At 29.1% G+C, this 19,016-nt stretch overlaps 1 protein-coding gene across 2 annotated transcripts in view; it reads left to right on the forward strand.

Moving 5' to 3' along the window:
* LOC103580134 (brain tumor protein) overlaps window positions 1–19,016 on the forward strand; it is a 111,330-nt gene that overhangs the window by 44,151 nt on the left and 48,163 nt on the right. Inside the window, exon 1 of one of the 2 annotated variants that reach the window (XM_008561785.3) lies at window positions 16,182–17,135. The exons of the other annotated variant lie outside the window; for it this stretch is intronic. The gene's annotated coding sequence lies outside the window, so the exon portion shown is untranslated. Of the gene's footprint in view, window positions 1–16,181; window positions 17,136–19,016 lie in introns of those variants that run through there. 2 annotated transcript variants of the gene reach the window in all.

Genomic DNA, 19,016 nt, shown 5'->3' on the forward strand with positions numbered 1-19,016 from the left:
ATCTGTCATATCATTATTTTTCGAAACCGTAAAAAATTTTTTTTTATTTGAAATACGATTCGACTTTTGATACTTAAAAAATAAAATTATTTTTTTTAACACGAGAAAAAATATCAACACCGCTACCGATGTTATTTTACCACCGTTTAAAGGGTTGATGCCGATAGTGTGTACTTACACCGGTTCTTTTTTTTTTTTTTTTTTTTTTTTTTCACAGAATTATACTCTCTAAAAATGAATCAGTTGAATTTTTTCAAATTATTGAATATTCATTGGGACCCATCTGTAAGTATACCACTGGTTGAATTAGTGGTATACTACAGCTGTAGAAATAGCGACTATTCACTGATTCGCGAGAATTTCATTAATTCATTTTTAGAGAGTAACATTTTCTTAAAACGCGAAAGCTTTATTTAAACTTTTATTCCCGCCAAATATGAAAAATATCAGATACACTTATCTCTAATTTTCAATACTTACACATTGAAAAAACGAAATATTTATTTAAAATAAACTAATTTAGTAATGAATTTTTGAAAATATTTCTTAAAAAAAAAAATACATGTATATTTAATATAAATACGTTTCAATAAAAAAAAAAAAAAACATATTTTTATTCAATATAATCAATTTTTTGAGTTAATATTTATTTCAAAAATTTATTTCATCAGCTTTACCATCACGAGAGATTTCATTTAAATAATTCCATTTCCACAAAATACATGCAACTAATTTATTAAATCAAAAATTGTTAATAATTAATAAAAAACCTTTAGAAATTAATTAAACCATTTTATTAATCAGAGATTTATTTTATGAACAAAAAATAAATAAAACACGGAATTTTGTCAAGAATTTTTTATTGAAAAATGAACCGAGAGTTTTATTTATTACTGATCCAATTATAAATATTTAATCAAATATAAATCTATGAATTCCCTTCGTATAAAAATTACTTGCAAGTAAAGCACAAAAGTTTATACATCAATGGAATATACTCCCGTATTTTTTACGATTAAAAATAAAACTTGGGTCTTATTTTTTATTTTATTTTGCTCGTATTCGCTGATGCACTCACGTTCAAATCAAATTTATATCTGCCCACTTCCGGTTTATAAGATCGACATCTTATACATAAGATGGTTGAGAAAAAAACGTATATATATATATATATGTATATACGGCGTGTAGTAGATCTGTAAGGATAGAAAATTTCCAAGAGATTTTCCGTCGACGTTAGAAAATGGATTTCCTCGTTCCAACGATATCCGGATGTTGGAATAGTCGCGTAGGATGGGCAAAGTGTACACGAGGACGTGGCTGTTATTACGTTCGCTTGTGTTCCCCTTGAGTCTGCCGCGCGTTTGACAAGTAATGAGATTTTATGACTAAAGAAATGAAAGAAAAAGAGAAAAATAAATAAAAATAAAAACAAGATTAAATAAAAAAAAAATGTAAGCATACAGATCCTTATCTGTAATGAGATAGAGTGGAAATTCCATAAAGTTCGTGGATAATTAAATTTTTTTATGTAACCGTGCTTACAGATAATCAACTAAAATTTAGCTATCAAAGCTCTTTACAACTTTTTATTTAAAAAAGTAATAATGAAATAAAATTTTTCAAATTCATTAAAATTAATAAGAAAACGTTTCAAATACATATTTTAATTGTATATTGATTTATGTTTTTTTTGAATTATTAATTTTTTTTTTTTCATTTCCTTTTACGCGAATTGATAAAAAAAGGAATAAAATATATTATCGATGAGTGTAATTTTTTTTTCATTGACTTTTTTACATTAAACGAAACATTGACACCGAAATTATAATTCCTGGTTGGGTTGCCGCACCTACATTGCCAAAAAGAGAAAGAGACAAATTTATAATTTACAAACATACATATATATGTATATATAAATGAATAAATATGAGTATATATATATATATATTATTGACTTAATATCTGCATCTGTATGTATGGTGAAAAAACAATCGGATGCATCGCGAACCGTAAAATTTACGCCCGACAGTGTCCGAGGATGAAATGAATACGTTTTCGCAGCGAGTGGTATGCACCATCCAAATGCATATACACAAAATTTCTCCAATATATAATATCAACAAAGTACTCCATGACAGCCCAATCGGGGTCAAGTATTGGTTGTGTAGTTGTCGTTGCCATATCGCAGTATTGCTGGTTACTGTTTGTTGTTATGCCGTTTCACGGCAATACCAAACAAGTCAAAAAGTCGCGGGTGAGTTCTCTCCTCTTTCACCGTGTTTCGTTTTTATAGAAAACACGCCCATGTATTTTTTAGTTATCAATACTTTATTACGATATTCCCCAAGATCATAAGTTGTGAGCACACTTAAATTTTCATTAAATCCTACATTTGTTGAATTTTATTCTGCAGAATTTTTTTTTGAATTTATTAAATATAAAGTAATTCTTTTATACCCGAAAAAAATGAGACACCGTTTAAGAGAAATTTTTTTTTTTTTTTATTCAGAAGTTTTATTTACGACCTAAGGGTTGATGGAATAAATTGACCTCCCCCAGGCAATACAGCCACTGAAAAATTTTGACCAGGATTTTTTAATTACAGAGGTCCATTTTACCTGTACTTTTATTTTATTTAAAATTTTCATTTTTTTTTTATTTACTAAAAATTTGAGTCCAATTACCTGAAGTGACCAACTTACCCCTTGTTCTAAGTAAAAAGTTTTTTTCTTAAAAATTATGATTTATTATTTTTTTGACGTAACGCGATGATAAACAAAACCGCGTGACTTAAAAGCAATAGAAGAGGAAGATGAGAATGAAGACAAGGATGACGATGAGGAGGAAAAAGAGGAAGAGGAAGAAGAAGAGAGAGATAAAGATAGATAGGAAGAAGAGGCAGTAGAAGAAAAGGAGGTCGAGTGGGCACTCCTGGAATATATAGTAAGGGCCCCGCGTGCAGACTTGAATAAACGTTGGCCATGTACGATGTGCTTACTTTTACACTCCATATCTTTTCTCCACAAAAATTCTACTCGATTATTCTTCACCGTCTTTTTCCCTTTGTATGACATACATACGTACATCCTACGTGTGTACATGTGGACATAAAAATCTTTTGCGAACGTGTGGATGTGGTCGAGGTGAGAAAAAAAAATCAAACGTTTAAAAAAAAGCAACAGCGAGTACAAAAAAAAAATAATAAATTAAAAAGTTTTTAAATTTCTACTGGAGAAATTTGGATATATTTTACCTTGACATCATTATCAAGGCCTTAATGTACATTCAGAAGCATCTTCTCCATTAATATAAATCAAATCCAGGGTATTTATGTATGTATACATATATATGTTTATATATACACACATAAAAATAAATAAATGTACAAAACATAAATGAAACAAAATATTAAACGATAAATTATGGCCTGAGATAACAAAAAGAAAATAATAAGTCAGAAAATTTTCTTTTTTTTATATCGTGATATTTATGTGTTTACTATCAATCTGTTATATTAATAGATAAAAAAAATAAAGGGGAGAAAATTGTGACGCAAACAAGGGTTGTTTGGTAATATAAGGTTGACGATATAAATATACTAATTATTTAACAAGTGATACCATTGATTACCTAGAAATAATATTTAGGTCAATTACGTCTATTCAATTATTTCCATTATATATGAACCGACATCTTATAATATAAATAAAAAAAATATATAAGTACTTGAAGTAAAAATAAATATGTGAAAAAACACATTAATTAATTTTTTTTGTGTATGAAAAAAATGGCAAATGGTTTTTGAAGAATAATAAAAAAAATAATAACAAAAACCAGGAAAAACATGAACGTTCAAAGCTTTTATCGAAAAGCGCATTAAATCTCCAGATGCAAATTCCCATGTACATGAAAACTCGATTCATCGGAAGAGTGAGACGCGAGGTATGGAAAAAAAAAATATAAAAAAAGCGAAAGTCGTTACAGGGCGGAAGCAAACGGTGGTCGATTTTCCCACGTGCCGAAGCGTGTAACAGTTGCACTACCCTATGAGGAAAAATTCTACAAGTCGAACTGTAAATTGAGCACTCGCTATATGTATTTATATATTTATATATAGTCAATGTATGAACATAATCAATATTAATCGAAGGAAAATTCCCCAAAGTGTAAGGAAGTTTCCGTCACCTTTCGATGTGCACTTCTGGTTTTGACAGCCGGCTTTGAGTTTTATTTACAGGGCTCAGGAGTTTAAATTTCCGACGTTTAGTCTGAAGATCAATCTGTTATTTAGTTAAAACGGTGTGATGGGGAGATAGGAAATATACCTGAGATATGCTGGTTGTGAGCTAGATCAACTGCAGGCAGCTATATGCCAGCCAGCAGGTATGTTGTTCATCTCTCATCTGTATTCGCTGGACTATTGGACTGTCGGTATGTAGTATGGTATAAGTAGAGGGGCTTAAACCTAAACTGAAAAATATTCTGTAGTGTAGACGGATCATATGGAATAAGATAAATACATACATACATACATAAAATAAAAAGTTATAGAGAGAGAGTGCTTTTGGGTCTTTTGATTATACTTTACTACACAACTACTGCCAGCTGTTTCACCACCAACGATAGAAACGTTGAGTCAGCTGTTTTACAAGGTGGCACACGCCATTCTGATTAATGCCTTCTTATACACTTATGGTGTACGGTTTAGTTTAGTGTAGGTCTTCTTTTCTGGTTTCTTCAATTTCCGAACCATCAATAAATTTCATCATTTCTCTAACGGCTTTTTTTTTATTTTTACTTTTATCTTTTTTTTTTGGCCGTCTCATGTTGCCCATTATATTGAACGTTTTTAAAATTAATTGATTCGGATTTACTTTCCTAGAAGAAAGTCTGCCAAAAGTGAATTTTACAGAGAAACTTATGATTGTTTTTTTTTTTTCTCAATACGTTGGAATGAGGTTTGAATTGCCTGAGTCATCAAAAAATTATAATTAATAGGTTCGAATTACACTTTTTTCCAATCAATTTTTCTTGGTCTTCAAAAATATAACGCTTTAATAAAAATTTAAACGTAAATTTTTTCAATTTATGGAAAATTTTGATTTGCTAAAAAAAAATGTTTTATTTCAATTACAAAATACAGAAAAAAATAAATTAAATAAGAAGAGATAAAATTATGGGTAAAAGAAAATTTATTTAATACTGGGTAATTTTTTGAGTTTTATTTTTACTCTTAAATTTATGAAACAAAGTATACTTTTTCGTGTGCGCTAAATATTATTATTAAAAATAATTATAATTCAGTTAAAACGAATGTGAGAATTGAGCAGGTCAGGCCGGAAGCACAACAGCAGCGCGAGCTGTTATAACTGTAACTTTTTTGCGGATGTAAGTAATAAATTTATAAAAAGCGGTATTGTTTTATAAATTAAATTTGAATAATTATAATTTTTTTATAGTAAACGAATGTAACAGTTGTTTAAAACTGGAAAATTATTACATCTTATTAATGATTTCATTTTTACACCAACACATTTACGTTACGAAGTCGCAGCAATAAATTTAAAAAAATAAAGAGAATACAATTCCATAATGCAAAATATATTTTCTAGCTCGAAATATTAAGATAAAAATAAAAATACATAATGACAATGACATACTGCCCCTTTGAAAAAAATTTATAAATAAAATATAAAAAAAAATATACAAATATATATAAAATATGTGAAAAAAATATATTATGAATAGCTAACTTTTGGCCGATTTTCGTATATATTAAAAATATAGCTTAGAATATATAAAATATATAATTATGAAAATATAAAAAAGTTTACATAAAAAATATATTTTTAATTTAACCAACAACCTAGGTAAAAAAAATATAAAAAAATTATTGAAAAAATATATTTTTATTATATTTTTATACATGTATTTTTTATATATTCTAAGATATATTTTTAATATATACGAAAATCGGCCAAAAGTTAGCTATTTAAAATATATTTTTTTTAACATATTTTATATATATTTATATATTTTTTATGTATTTTTGATAGTTTTTTTTATATGAAAAATATACTTTTTTTTTATATCAACATACATTTTTTTTATAAATTTTTTTCATGGGGGTGAGCTCTAAAAAAATTCTTAAAATACGAAATTACTTTACATCACCCGAATCGGTAATTTTATTTTATTGTTATTTGAAAAATTGAAATATTTTTTATTGTAACGTAAATGAGAAAAAACTTGTAGTGTAACTTTTTTAAAGTTGAATTGGTTTTTTTTTTTTTGCTTATATTTGGAAAATATTACTCGAGTAAGTTGTAAAGTGAGTTAGGTTCAAAGAGAGCCTCTAATGATCTTGATGTTGAGAATCCCTGGTTGCTGCTCTGAACGAATAACTTGGGGGAAAAATATACACGGCAGTTGTATACTAATGTTGTTGGGTATGTAACGTTTTTTCGTTCCGTCCTCGAGTGAAGCAGGTGCTTTTATGAATATATAGCTTTTTTATGTTTAAAAATATAAACATTAGATCAAAAATTACATATTTCATGTTTTTATATATTTACTCAAGTAACAGTAAACAGTAAACATACTTTTATATTGCAGTTACAATAATAAAAATAATGTAAGCCATAAACTCAAGTATTGCGAATTTAAATTTTATTTCAATATTTTCGTTTAATACTTTATGACTTTTTCTTTTTCATAAATAGAGAAATGGAAAATTTTCATACACTGTAAAAAAAACGGGGTAAGTCCAGGCGGTCTAGGTATTAAAATTTTCGGTGTTAAATTTCAACACCGCGCCGGTGTAAATATTCTTTACCGGTGTTAAAATATTTATTCATCTTGAAAATATTTTTAGTTATTTAGATTTTTTTCAAACGATAAATTATAAAAAAAAAATTATTTAAAAAATTGCACTTGTAGTTTTTAAAATTTTCTACATGTGCATATTTTTATTTTTTTTTTTTGTAATTTATTTATTGAGAAAGAAATCCAAAAATTGTTAATTAGCTGCTAACTCCAGGATCATTACATGTTTTTTTGTTCTAATTTCTTAAAGTGGATTTTTTTCACACCGATTTAACACCATCAAATTACACTGCATACGCCAGTGTTGTTTTATTCCAACACCACGCAGTGTTAAATTGAGTCCATATTTAACACCCCTCTTAAAGCAGTGTATTAATAGATTTAAATTGCATGGAAATAAGTATATGACGAATATAATTGATGCGAAAATGATTAAATATAAGGTAAAATACATGGAAATATAATTTTTATCGAGTTTTCCGCACATTGACAATAAACGGAAATACTGAAGTAAATCACCAAGAAGCTCTTTACCCTCTTCCATTCAACATTAACCATTCGAATCACTCTATATATATAATATATATATATATATATATATAGAGTAAAAAAATCTAAAAATAGAAAATAACTAACATTTGCGGTTGTCGATTCTTTTAATCCAGTCATTTATTTTCGGGATTTAAAAAGGTCAATAATTTCACTATTGGATTGCAATAAATTCATTAGACGAGTTTGGATAAATTGCTTACCCTAAAAAAAAAAAAAAAAAACTAGTAATAAATGTTTAAAAAAAAAACAAACGCTAAATAAAATTATTTACAGTTTTTGTTTTAATCTTAATTTAATTCGATCTAATACCGGTGTAGTTTAACCTGTGGCAAAAACTTGGGTTATGCAACAAACTAGTCAGTCTCTTTGGCTTATCGAGTTTCATCCGGTTGCTCATTTTACACCGGTTAACTTACTCGGCTAATATTGAATTAATACGGCTACTAATATATAGGTACATATATACATGTATACATAAATTTATTGTTATTATGGTAATAATTGTTTGATTGTTAATTATTAACTTATAGTGCAAGTGCCCTAATTATTTCTCAAGTACCAATTATTCCGGCTTAATATTATTATTGACTAAATCCCCGTCATTTATTTCTTTATAAATTATTGTAAGAATATAAAATGAGAAGTGAAGTCAAAAAATTTGATCATTATCTTTTAAAAAAATAATAAACAAATTAAATCTCATATTCATCATTTTCACGATAAATTTAATTTTAATCAGAAGCAAAATTTAATTAAAACCAAAATAAAAGTAAATTCTGTAATTTAATTTTTTTTTCATAAAAATCCAAAAAAATATCATTAGGTAATTACTAGTAATTCCGAAACATTTCAAGTAGTTTTCAAAATCGTCGTTAAAAGTTATAAGTTCGTGTCATTCATAACTATATATATATATATATATATATATATATATATATATATATATATATACATATTTAGGGTAGAGGTAGACTGCAGAATTCGAAACCTAAAAGTGTAATGTAAGGGACTTTTTCAAGGCTTTAGGATCAGGTCAGAGGGGATGAAATACACCACTGGTATAGTGGTATAGAGTAGAGAGAAGAGAAACTTGCTTGACGTGCACAACATACACAACAAAAAAAAAAAAAAAAAAAAAAAAAAAACGATCAACCGAAAATGCACTCACAGGCTTTTGGACACTCGAGAACCATGTCGGACCTATTGAACTTGTCCTTTTTTCTTCTCTTATAATTTCTTTTCTTTTTCTCTCTTTCACTTTTATTATTATTATTATTATTATTATTATTATTATTATTATTATTATTATTATTATTATTATTATTATTATTATTATTATTATTATTATTATTATTATTATTTTTTTTTTTTTTTTTTTTTTTTTAAATGTTTTTTTTCTTTGAAACTCTCTCGCACTTTTTTCGAAAGCCCTCATTCCCTCGGCTCTGTTTTATTTCGTGGCAGCCAGAATGCCTGACCAAGAGGATATGGATGGCGATCCTCGTCCTCACTCTCAACATTGCCACGCCAGACACAACTAAATTGAAAAAAAAAAAAAAAAATATAGAGTTCGGGAAATCGTTCACTCTGACGCTAATTATCGGAAATCGAATCGTCACTCTTTCGTCTCTGTAATTTTTTTTTTTCCACTCACTCATTTTATTTTATTTTTTATTTTTTTGGGAATCGAGTAAATTTTACTCGAGTCCATTTTAACTGATGCAAAGCTTTAACGACTTAAATTAAATTATCGTAATTTAATTATGTTTGATTTTATTTACTATACAGTTAATTCAGTTAACATTGCCGATATTAAATTCAAGATTTACGTTTTATTCTCCTTATGTGTAAGTAATTCCAGATGATAAAAGAAACTTATATAAGTCTTAAAGGATATTATGTTCGTTTCATATATTTTCAAAAGCTTTAATACGTAGTCGAGTGACTGAGTTTCTTCAAAAGTCCATTCAAAACGCATTTCTTTATTTTTTTAATCCTACCACACAGAGCACCCAGAATCTAAACCTCATGACACACGATATAGATACACATGATTTCCGCAGAATAGGAACATACTAAACAGTGTATATTTTTTTTTTTATAAAATCTTTGGGTCTATGAGATCTACGGGGAGATCTTCAACATTTTCTAAACACTTGCTCATGCACTATATATATTTTTAGTTGTATTTGTAGTAATCTCTCTACATTTTCTACGCAGTAAATGCTCGAAAAAAAATATTTCCACCAAATTTACAAAAATATTTACGTTATCTTTCTTTAAGCTAAAATAAATATTTGTCCACATATTTAAAACATTCATTTTTATTTATGTATGTTACTTAGTATAAATATATATGTATTTATATGAGATCTATTAAATAAACAAATTTATTATTTTTGAAAAAAAAAAATAATAAATATTGGAAAAAAAAAATTAAATGATTAATTTAAAAAATCAAAGGTCTCGAACTAAAAAAATTAAAAGGGGAAAAAAAAATGTATCTGGATTACTTTGAAAGTCGAGTTCATTAGCAGGGTGAGAAAGACCACCATGAGGTAATACCTGAGAATTGACAAAAGAGAAAATAAAATTCCTTCTTTATTTATTTTTTCTTTTTTTCATTATTATTATTTTTAGTCCTGACTCTACACAGGACGTAGGGAACGAGGTGAATTTTTTTGTTCCCGACTTGTTCGCAGGGTGCTAGGGTGCGTTTTTTTTCCTTCGAGTGAGTTAAACTCTCAACGGTCTTGGTCTTGGTCTTTACTTGCCCGTCTCAATCCTTCTCTCTTGTTCACTTAACCCCTTTTTCTTGAATTACTCGTCGGTCGTTAGCCTTCAGGGCTTCTTAACCTCCACTCGTTCACGGTAAAAATTAACATCAGTCGAGTTTTAGTATATTGCCGCCAATGCTTTTGTATTCTCATGGGAAATGTTTTGACAATTAAAATTTTTTTTTTTAATTTCCAAGCCAGTGATAAATATTTTTATTGGTAATTTTAAACTCGAAACATTACTCATTATATCATCAGATGCATTACTTTTGTCATTATTATTATTATTATTATTATTATTATTATTATTATTATTATTATTATTATTATTATTATTATTATTATTATTATTATTATTATTATTATTATTATTATTATTATTATTATTATCTATGCAACAAAATATCATGCGGAAAATAATCTCAATATATGTGTATATGATTAAAAAGGAAACCTTATATTTATACATAAAATAGAAGTAACTCGTGCTTGGATGGTACATTTTCGATCGCCTGAGGTCTTGTCCGGTTGGTTTTGCCCGGAAATAGCCGACAGTGAAGAGCGATGATGTGCTGAGAAACTGTGGGTGTGGACGTGTGTGAAAGAGAAAAAATATTTAAAAATAAATAAAATAAAAAGAGTCAGCAGGATGAGGATCGAGTACAAGGACAAAAGAGAAGAAGAGACTTGAACCACGACTTCCTCAAACCCTCGCACCCTTCACCGAAAAAACCCTGTTTACTACTCTCAGTAGTACTTTTGATACCATGACGACCGCCAGGACATGACCAATACAACAACCACCGCCTATACAAACATATTGAGACTAAATTTATACTGATTTTTAAGGTCTAAAAATACAGCCCAGACCCTTTGAATAAACTCTTAAAATATGTACTACCTGTCCACTGTACATGTCATTTTATAAGCTACCATACATTTTAAATTATAAAATATTTTACAGAGTTATTATTATTTAGCTTTAAATAATAAATACAAGACAAACATTTCAATGGGGTCTTAAATCTTTAATCTTTTTTTTCTTTTCTATCAACTGAATCACCCTATAGCCCTAGTCCCGGTTCTAGTACATATATATACATAGTAAATATATACATGTATATGTATATAAAAGTTTTAAAGTAGTTGGTACATAGGATAGTGCTGAAACCGCAGTTCACCTCGAGCTTATACGTATACTTACATCGCCGTTGTCTTGTCGTTCTCGTTTCACTTCATTCTTGAATTTCACACACTCACGTACAATCAAACACATACATTACATATTTATACCCATCCACACATATAAAAATACACACTCTCTTAGGATTTTAGCTTTCTCAATGTTTAATTATATACATGAGTGTGAATATTTAATCTCTTCGAAAAAGTTAATTTTTTTTACCGAAAACCAAAAAAAAAATAACATCCAACTTTTTTAAAACTCTTCGTGTGAATTTTTTTTCGACAACTTGTTTAGCATTGAGACGAATTTTATATTGTCCTTTGTCATGAATTATTTATTTATATATCTGTGCAAATATAAATAAATAAATAAATATATTGCTCGTGGAATTAAAAAATCTTAATTAAATGTCTTCTTTATTCTTTATACAATTACGTTAATAATTTTAATCTAGACGAGATTTTATTTTTTTTCACAATAAAGATAATTAAAGTAAAATGAAATAATTTTTTATTGTGAGGATGTTTTAATTGAATAGAGAAGCCGTTGATGGCCTCAAAGGACCTCAGTCATTTCATGCACCAGACGGTCAACAGGGATTAAGAATTTATAAATTTTTTTTCTTTTTTTTTTTTTTAACTACGTAGTAAATTGTACAGTCATACAGTCGTGAAAAATAGTGCACAATTAATTGTTCTGAGAACTAAAGGCCGCCGAGGGAAATCACGTTGCTATCCGATTAAAATCCGGTTCGCTAATTTATGTATTTTAGAATTTCACTTGCCAAATAATTTTTTATCTACTTTTAAATCTACTATACAATATAATGTTTGATTAAATAACATTAGAAAGGTCTTGTTAATTTTAAACTGTGTACATATTTGTGCATCATGAAATATTTACTCAAGACCATAATGAGAAATGACTTGTGTACTACAATCCACAATGCACATATTGATCAACAATAAATAAATCATTATACACAAATAATATGAGATGTATATATTAATCGTACGTCATATAAGTAGTGTATATATTAAATGTACATAGCGATATTTTTATAGTGAGTACAATGTACATACATATATGTAATTCTTAAAGTATGTTACGTCTCTCTGAATTTTATTATCGATATTGCATTAATACTACTCGATATTCAGAATAAGAATTTATCAACTCAATATTTCTGTCGACTTTTTCAATATTATGTCAATGTGCATATATCGGTAGATCCATTACTTCTCGACACTCGGGTCAGCGGTTTTTTTTTTTTAAGTGAAGTTAAGAATAAGATGATCCTCAAAATTCCAGCAGTAGATCCAAATCTTGTGGCTGTAGAATTTTTTTAAATTAAATAAAAAAAATTTTTTTTGCTTTATCTAATACGGAGAATTTTTTTTTTTTAAATTAACCCTACTACAGTAATCCACGGTTTAATATTTACTGAAAATTGAGTATTTTTTACTCCATAACCAAACAATATTTAGAAACAGAAGAGTAATGATTCGATCTCGCCCCATTTTACCCACAGTTGTAGAGTTTAATTTATTACATAATTTTTTCCGTGCAGACTTTGTATAACAGAGACTCTTAGCAGAGTTTTCCTTCTCGGACTTTATATTTTTGTAAAAAAATTTATTTTTTATTCCACACTAAAAATCTTATATTGCAAGCCTTTGACTAAATCATATTTTATCAAAATTTTAAATGTTTTTTAACGATCTGAGATCAGCAGTTGAAGTAAAAACTTCATATTTTTCTATTAGTTTTATCAATATTGAAATTAATTTTTATTTAAATGAAAAATAAAAATAAAGACTGTGAGATATAAAATACTTTATTTTAAAATGAATAGTAAAATCATTGTATTTATATTGTTAAACATAAAAAAAATTTATCGTTGGAGCATTTTCCTTCAAAGCCCATCATCGAATGGAACGTAAAATAAAGTATTCTGTAGATAAATGAAATATAAAGTACGAATAAATAAAATGTATTGTAATATAAAGGATCTCATGCATACTTTCAAACCGATTTATTTCTCATCGATATTGAGAATGTATACTTATTGTTAGTATCCATACGAAGGTCAGTGTAAGGAATAAAATAAAATTATAAAAAAAATAAATAGGAGCATGCTCATGCGGATACTTGTTCAGCGTGAGTTTCCTTTATAATTTTATCTTTTTCTATTCTTGCCTTGTCGACGTTCCTCGTCCTTTTCTCTCGACATCCTCTTTTTCACTTACACTTACACACACTCATACATGGATGCACACCCTCACATGTCACCCCCACTGTGAGGAGACCCACCTACTTACTCTTACCTTCGTTTCCTTTGGCAGAACCGCCTTCTATTCGAGTTGTCCGTTCATACTCATGTTCAGATCGACAGTCTGGCTAGTGTGCAGTATTATATTATATATTATATATTATATATTATATAGCCAACGACCAGTAACCAGAGTAAGAGGTTTCATAGAAATCCCACTGACCTCTTCGCTCCATTCACTTAAATTTTTCGACAAAAAGACGATCCACCAGCCACACAATGCACACACGATATACCGATATTTACCATACATTACCGTCTGCATTGCTAACAAAAAACATCTTTATTTATTCCAGTACAATTATTATAAATAATAACAACAATAAATATTTTTAAAAAATGACTAATATCGAATAGAGCATCAGATGCCTTATAAATATGAAAAAAAACTGACCTCAGATAAAGTTTGTGGATGTAATATACGCGTATACTTTTTTCTACCACCTGTTCTCATAAATTACTCGAGCAAATATGTGCATGTATAAGAAAGACGCATGACATAAGGGAAAATTGATATTGCCTTGAGATATTCACTAACGATCTCGACTACGACGAGGATGATGACGACAAGGACAATAATAATTTTATAATAGAATGAGGGAAAAAATATTTGGCTTCCATAGATAGTTGATATTATAATGATGGTACATAGTACTGAGGAAGGTGCAGTATTGTATGAGGTGGGTAAAATATTCGATGGCAATGTACCATGATACAGCCCATACCCAGTGGAGGTTCTTGGCTCTACTCGGGTATATATTGATGTACTATCCAGCAAGTTTGTCCCTGGGGTTGTATGTCTGACGCACAAGGGCCACTGGCTTTGTCTCTTGCCAATTGTCAAGAGGGAAATCAAATATATTACCGAGTAAAAGTGGAGAGAGCAAGTCTATAATTTATTCTTGTCGTGTATGTGGTATCAAGTTACTCTGAACTTTAATTGTAAGTTTAACAATTATGCTATATATTTGTGAGTAAAAACCAGACGACTCAGCAACTAATTTTATTAAGCTTCAAGTACTCTATATATATATATTTATGTATGAATGTAATGTGAATTACCTACGGCTTAGTTGGGAGTGTGGGTAAAAAAAAAAATAATGAATGAACCGAGGAAAGTTTTATCGTAACAAAATTATCTGGGTAAAAAATTATATTTAATACTCATGATCTTGGTAGTGAAGGGAGGAGGGCAAAAAGGGTGAGTGGTAAGAGGAAAAAGATGAGAAGCGTCATTAATCCTCTTTTTTAACGAGCCAACGAGTGCATGATCCCGAGGATAGAGGATTGTGGGTTGGGATAAAATTAGCCAAGGGTAGAATGAGCAAAAGAGCAAAAAAAGTTAAGGGATAGAAGAAGAAGTTGAAGAAAAAGGGAAATAGTGGGGATGAAAAGATAGATCGGGTTATATTAGGTCCAGGTTAGATTTTGGTTTGATCTCTCCTCTATCTTCCATTCTCACTCTTTTACACCCGGTCGATCTGTACTTGTCTTCGTCAGTGTGTAGTAGACAGTCCAGACACTGAAGCTTGTATATAACAGAAACGAAAAAAGGGAGTCGTGACTGTTGCAGTGTAAGTATTAAACCAGTGTTGGATATATAGAAGAGGGTGAATTCGTGCTCGTGGTCGTTTTCCCCACCTATTGTGTTATATATCCATACACACTGACGTTACGGATGTTGCTGGTGGTGGTGGTGGTACTCTGAAACTCTAGTGGCGCGACGGTCGCTGTACGGCAACGGCAACGGCTATGAGAACGATGACGTTTATGAGGAAAGCACAAGAGCAAGTGAGAGAAGAGAATGGGAGCCAACGAATAGAAGAACGAGGGGTTAGGACGCCGACGTCGGGACGCCGTAACGCGCACACACTTTAGTTACCAACAGACCGCGCGAGCGTTCACATAATTGTGACGTTGAGTGTGCGTCAGATACACGAATGAGAGAGACAAATGTTAGTTGTTAGATGACATGCTGTGAGGAGTAAAAAAATATTCCCGCCCAAAAAAAAGTTTTAAATTGCAAGAGTGACGTTCACGTTACTGACATTTTTTATCTTTTATTGAAAATAAAAAAAATCCCGCGCTTTTATTTTTTTGAATCTTTTTTTTTTATTTTTGTTTTTTTTTTTTTTTTTATAACTTTTTCGTTATTCGAGTCGACGAACAAAGGAGCTGCGTAGAAAGAGAGCAAGTCTATAATCTCAAGGAGCTGGGAGAGTGAAAAGAAGAAAAGAGATAAGGAAGAAAGAGAGAGTTTATAGAGAGGAGTGACTACTCGCGTGGGCAGTTTCAGATCGGCGAACCGTCCTCGAACTCCGCGTCCATTCGCCCTCTTGTACTCGCTATTGCTATACTCTACATACATATATATATATAGTATATAGTTGGCATATAATACATAAGCAACTTAAACTTGTACTCTCTCTCTTTCTCTCCATTCGCTCTTACTCTCGTGTCTTTTCGTGCTTGTCCGCATATTCGCCAGCAACCAACGGCGGCGAGTTCAACCGAGGAAGCGGTCAGTCACGTAGTAGCGTTTGAGCTGAAACGAACAAAGAAACATAAAAACGCTTAACCTGACAGTTTAAATTTAAAAATATCGACAATTAAAATTAATTATTAAATATTTAATCGACCTGTTATATTTGTTTTCAAATATTAAAAAAAAAACGTGTGTGTTACTCCGTGATTCAATTTCATTAAAGTGACGTTGATATTAAAAATAATTAAATTGAAATAAAAATAAACATTCTTGTTATTCATGAGGTTAATAGCTGATTGTTATAATTATTACTAATAGTATTTTTAAAATTTAAAAAATTCTGTGATCGATTTAATATTTGACTTTTTTTAATTTTATTGAAACGTGCTCGGTGCTGAGTGAAGCCACGGTTTAGTACTGGATTGGTGCGACGCGCGCAGATCTTCAACACAAGCCGCGCTAGTGCCGGCGAGGGCGAGCATAACCTAAACTCCGTCTCGTCTCGGAGCACCAGTTTGAGTCAGACAGACGCCGGGTACACACGCGAGTTGTCTCGACTTGGTCTTGGTCTTGCAAATTATCAATCTCTGCTTAAACTTTTATTTAAATCTCGACTCCAACGGTGTCTGCTTATTTGAGTTTATTTAATTATTTATTTATAATTTAATCGATATTTTAAACAAGAACGTCATTGGATCGAGGACTGGAATTACATATATTTTAATATTTAAAAAAAGGGGTTACGTTTTTAATGTTTGTGATTTATTGAGAGTGTTTGTGGCAGTTAAATTATTATTATTATTATTATTATTTAAAAAAGGGCTTAGTCGACTAGCTCGGAGGAGTGAATTGTTTTTTTTAATTTTATAATTTTAAATATAAATAATTTACAAGGGTTTCTTTGTGTTATGTGCCACCAGACGAGAGTTTGAAGGAGAAATTTTTCTAAGACTACGGATTATTCTCGTATATACGGTGAGTCTATTTTATTATTCATTTTATTTTCGATTGAAGGTTAGGGATTTTTTTGTTTTGTTTAAACACGTGCTTGGTTATATTTTTAAATTATATTTATGTGTGGGATCATTTTTTGAATAATTTAATTTTATAAATTTTCCGGGAATAATTGAATTTTTTAAAAGTTTTGAGGATATAAGTTGATGACACTGACGTTGGCCGATGTCTAATAATTTTTGAATTTTTTTTTTTAAAGGTAAATTAATAAAAAAAATTGCACTGATAGTTTTTGAATTTTTCTGCATTGCGCATATTTTTAATTTTTTTTTTTTATTTAATTGAGGTTACAAAAAAAATTCGAAAATTTTCATTGTCTTATAACTTCATCATAAATTAGCTGACGTGTAATAATTTTTGAATTTTTTTTCAAAACGGTAAATTATTAAAAACAAAATTTTGAAAAAATTGCAATGATAGTTTTTTTAATTTCCTACCTGTGCATTTTTTTAGTTTTTTTTTTTTTTTTTTTAAATTGAGGCATCGAAAAAAATCAGAAAATTTTAAATTGTCTTCTAAGTTCAGGGTGATAAATTAAATGATCATAAGTCAGCAGACAATTAAAAATAAAATTTAAAAAAATGCACATGTAGAAAATTAAAAAAACTATAAATGCAATTTTTTAAAATATTTTTTTTGTAATTTATTATTTTGAAAAAAAAATAAATAATTAAATATCGGCTATCTTCAGTATCATGAAATGAACACGTGGTTATTTATGGTGACAATTAAATTAAATGGATGAAAAATTTAGGAAGATTGAAAAAATATATAAATAAAATTGAAATTTATAAATAAATGAAAAAATATTAAAAAGTGCGTACGTGTATAAAACCGTGACAGATTACAGATGGGTTCGGAGTAATAGGGTAAAAAAAATGAACGACGAGACAGACAGGGAACGCGTGGAATTTTTTCTCAGGCTCAAGGACGAGCAGCTGCTCTTGGAAGAAGCGAAAATTAGCCGATCGGTATAAACGCACGTTCCGGTGTATATTATATTGGGGTTTCTTAAAATAACTTATAAATACTCTTGTTTCCATCTTCCGACGAATTATTCTTCATAACTTTAATGATTTTAAATTTTTCTCAGTCAATAAATCAAATTTGCCCGGGAAAATTAAACTTTTAAATGAAAGTTTATTGCAACTTCAAAATAATTAGATATTATATATTTTCCAGATTCCAAAAAGTTTAAAAGTTTAATTAGTAACTTTAAAACAGTTTAAATAACTTAAAAATTTTATTAAAATGTCTGACGTTAATTGTTTGTCTTGAAAACAAATGAAATTTTATTTTGCATTAAATGTCTGAGTTTTTAAATAAGAATAAGTTTTTAAGTAAAAAAAAGTTTATTTTGTTTTTAACGACAGTCAAATACCGTAAAGTTGTCACCAAATTCTCGCTTGCGTATTTTATATTTTTTATCTTGATATATTTTCCTTGCATTGTCCACAAAGGAAAGTGCAGAGGTAAAGTTTAGAAAATGGCCGAAGGGAAATCGAAACTTGGGCAGTTTCAAACAAGAATAAAAGTTGTCTAGCATGAGGGCGAAAACTTATGGAAATTTAATGGATGAAAATTTTTATCTTCCAAGAATTTTCTTTGTTATTTTTTAAACTTTACTCTTTTTTAAAACAACTTTGCCGAAAATTCCTTATCAAAAATAGTACGATCAAAAATTTTTAATATTAAATCAATAAATATCAGCTCGAGTCTCTAATCAATAATTATAATCAACAAAGATCTCAGTTACTTAAGTAGCTCATTCTTTATTAAAGTCCATACTCGAGTTAGTATCACAATCCGCAAGTAGAGTGAAATTGTGTCGGTGAAATAGAC

This window comes from Microplitis demolitor, chromosome 1, assembly GCF_026212275.2.
Source record: "Microplitis demolitor isolate Queensland-Clemson2020A chromosome 1, iyMicDemo2.1a, whole genome shotgun sequence".
NCBI classification, from domain to species: domain Eukaryota; kingdom Metazoa; phylum Arthropoda; class Insecta; order Hymenoptera; family Braconidae; genus Microplitis; species Microplitis demolitor.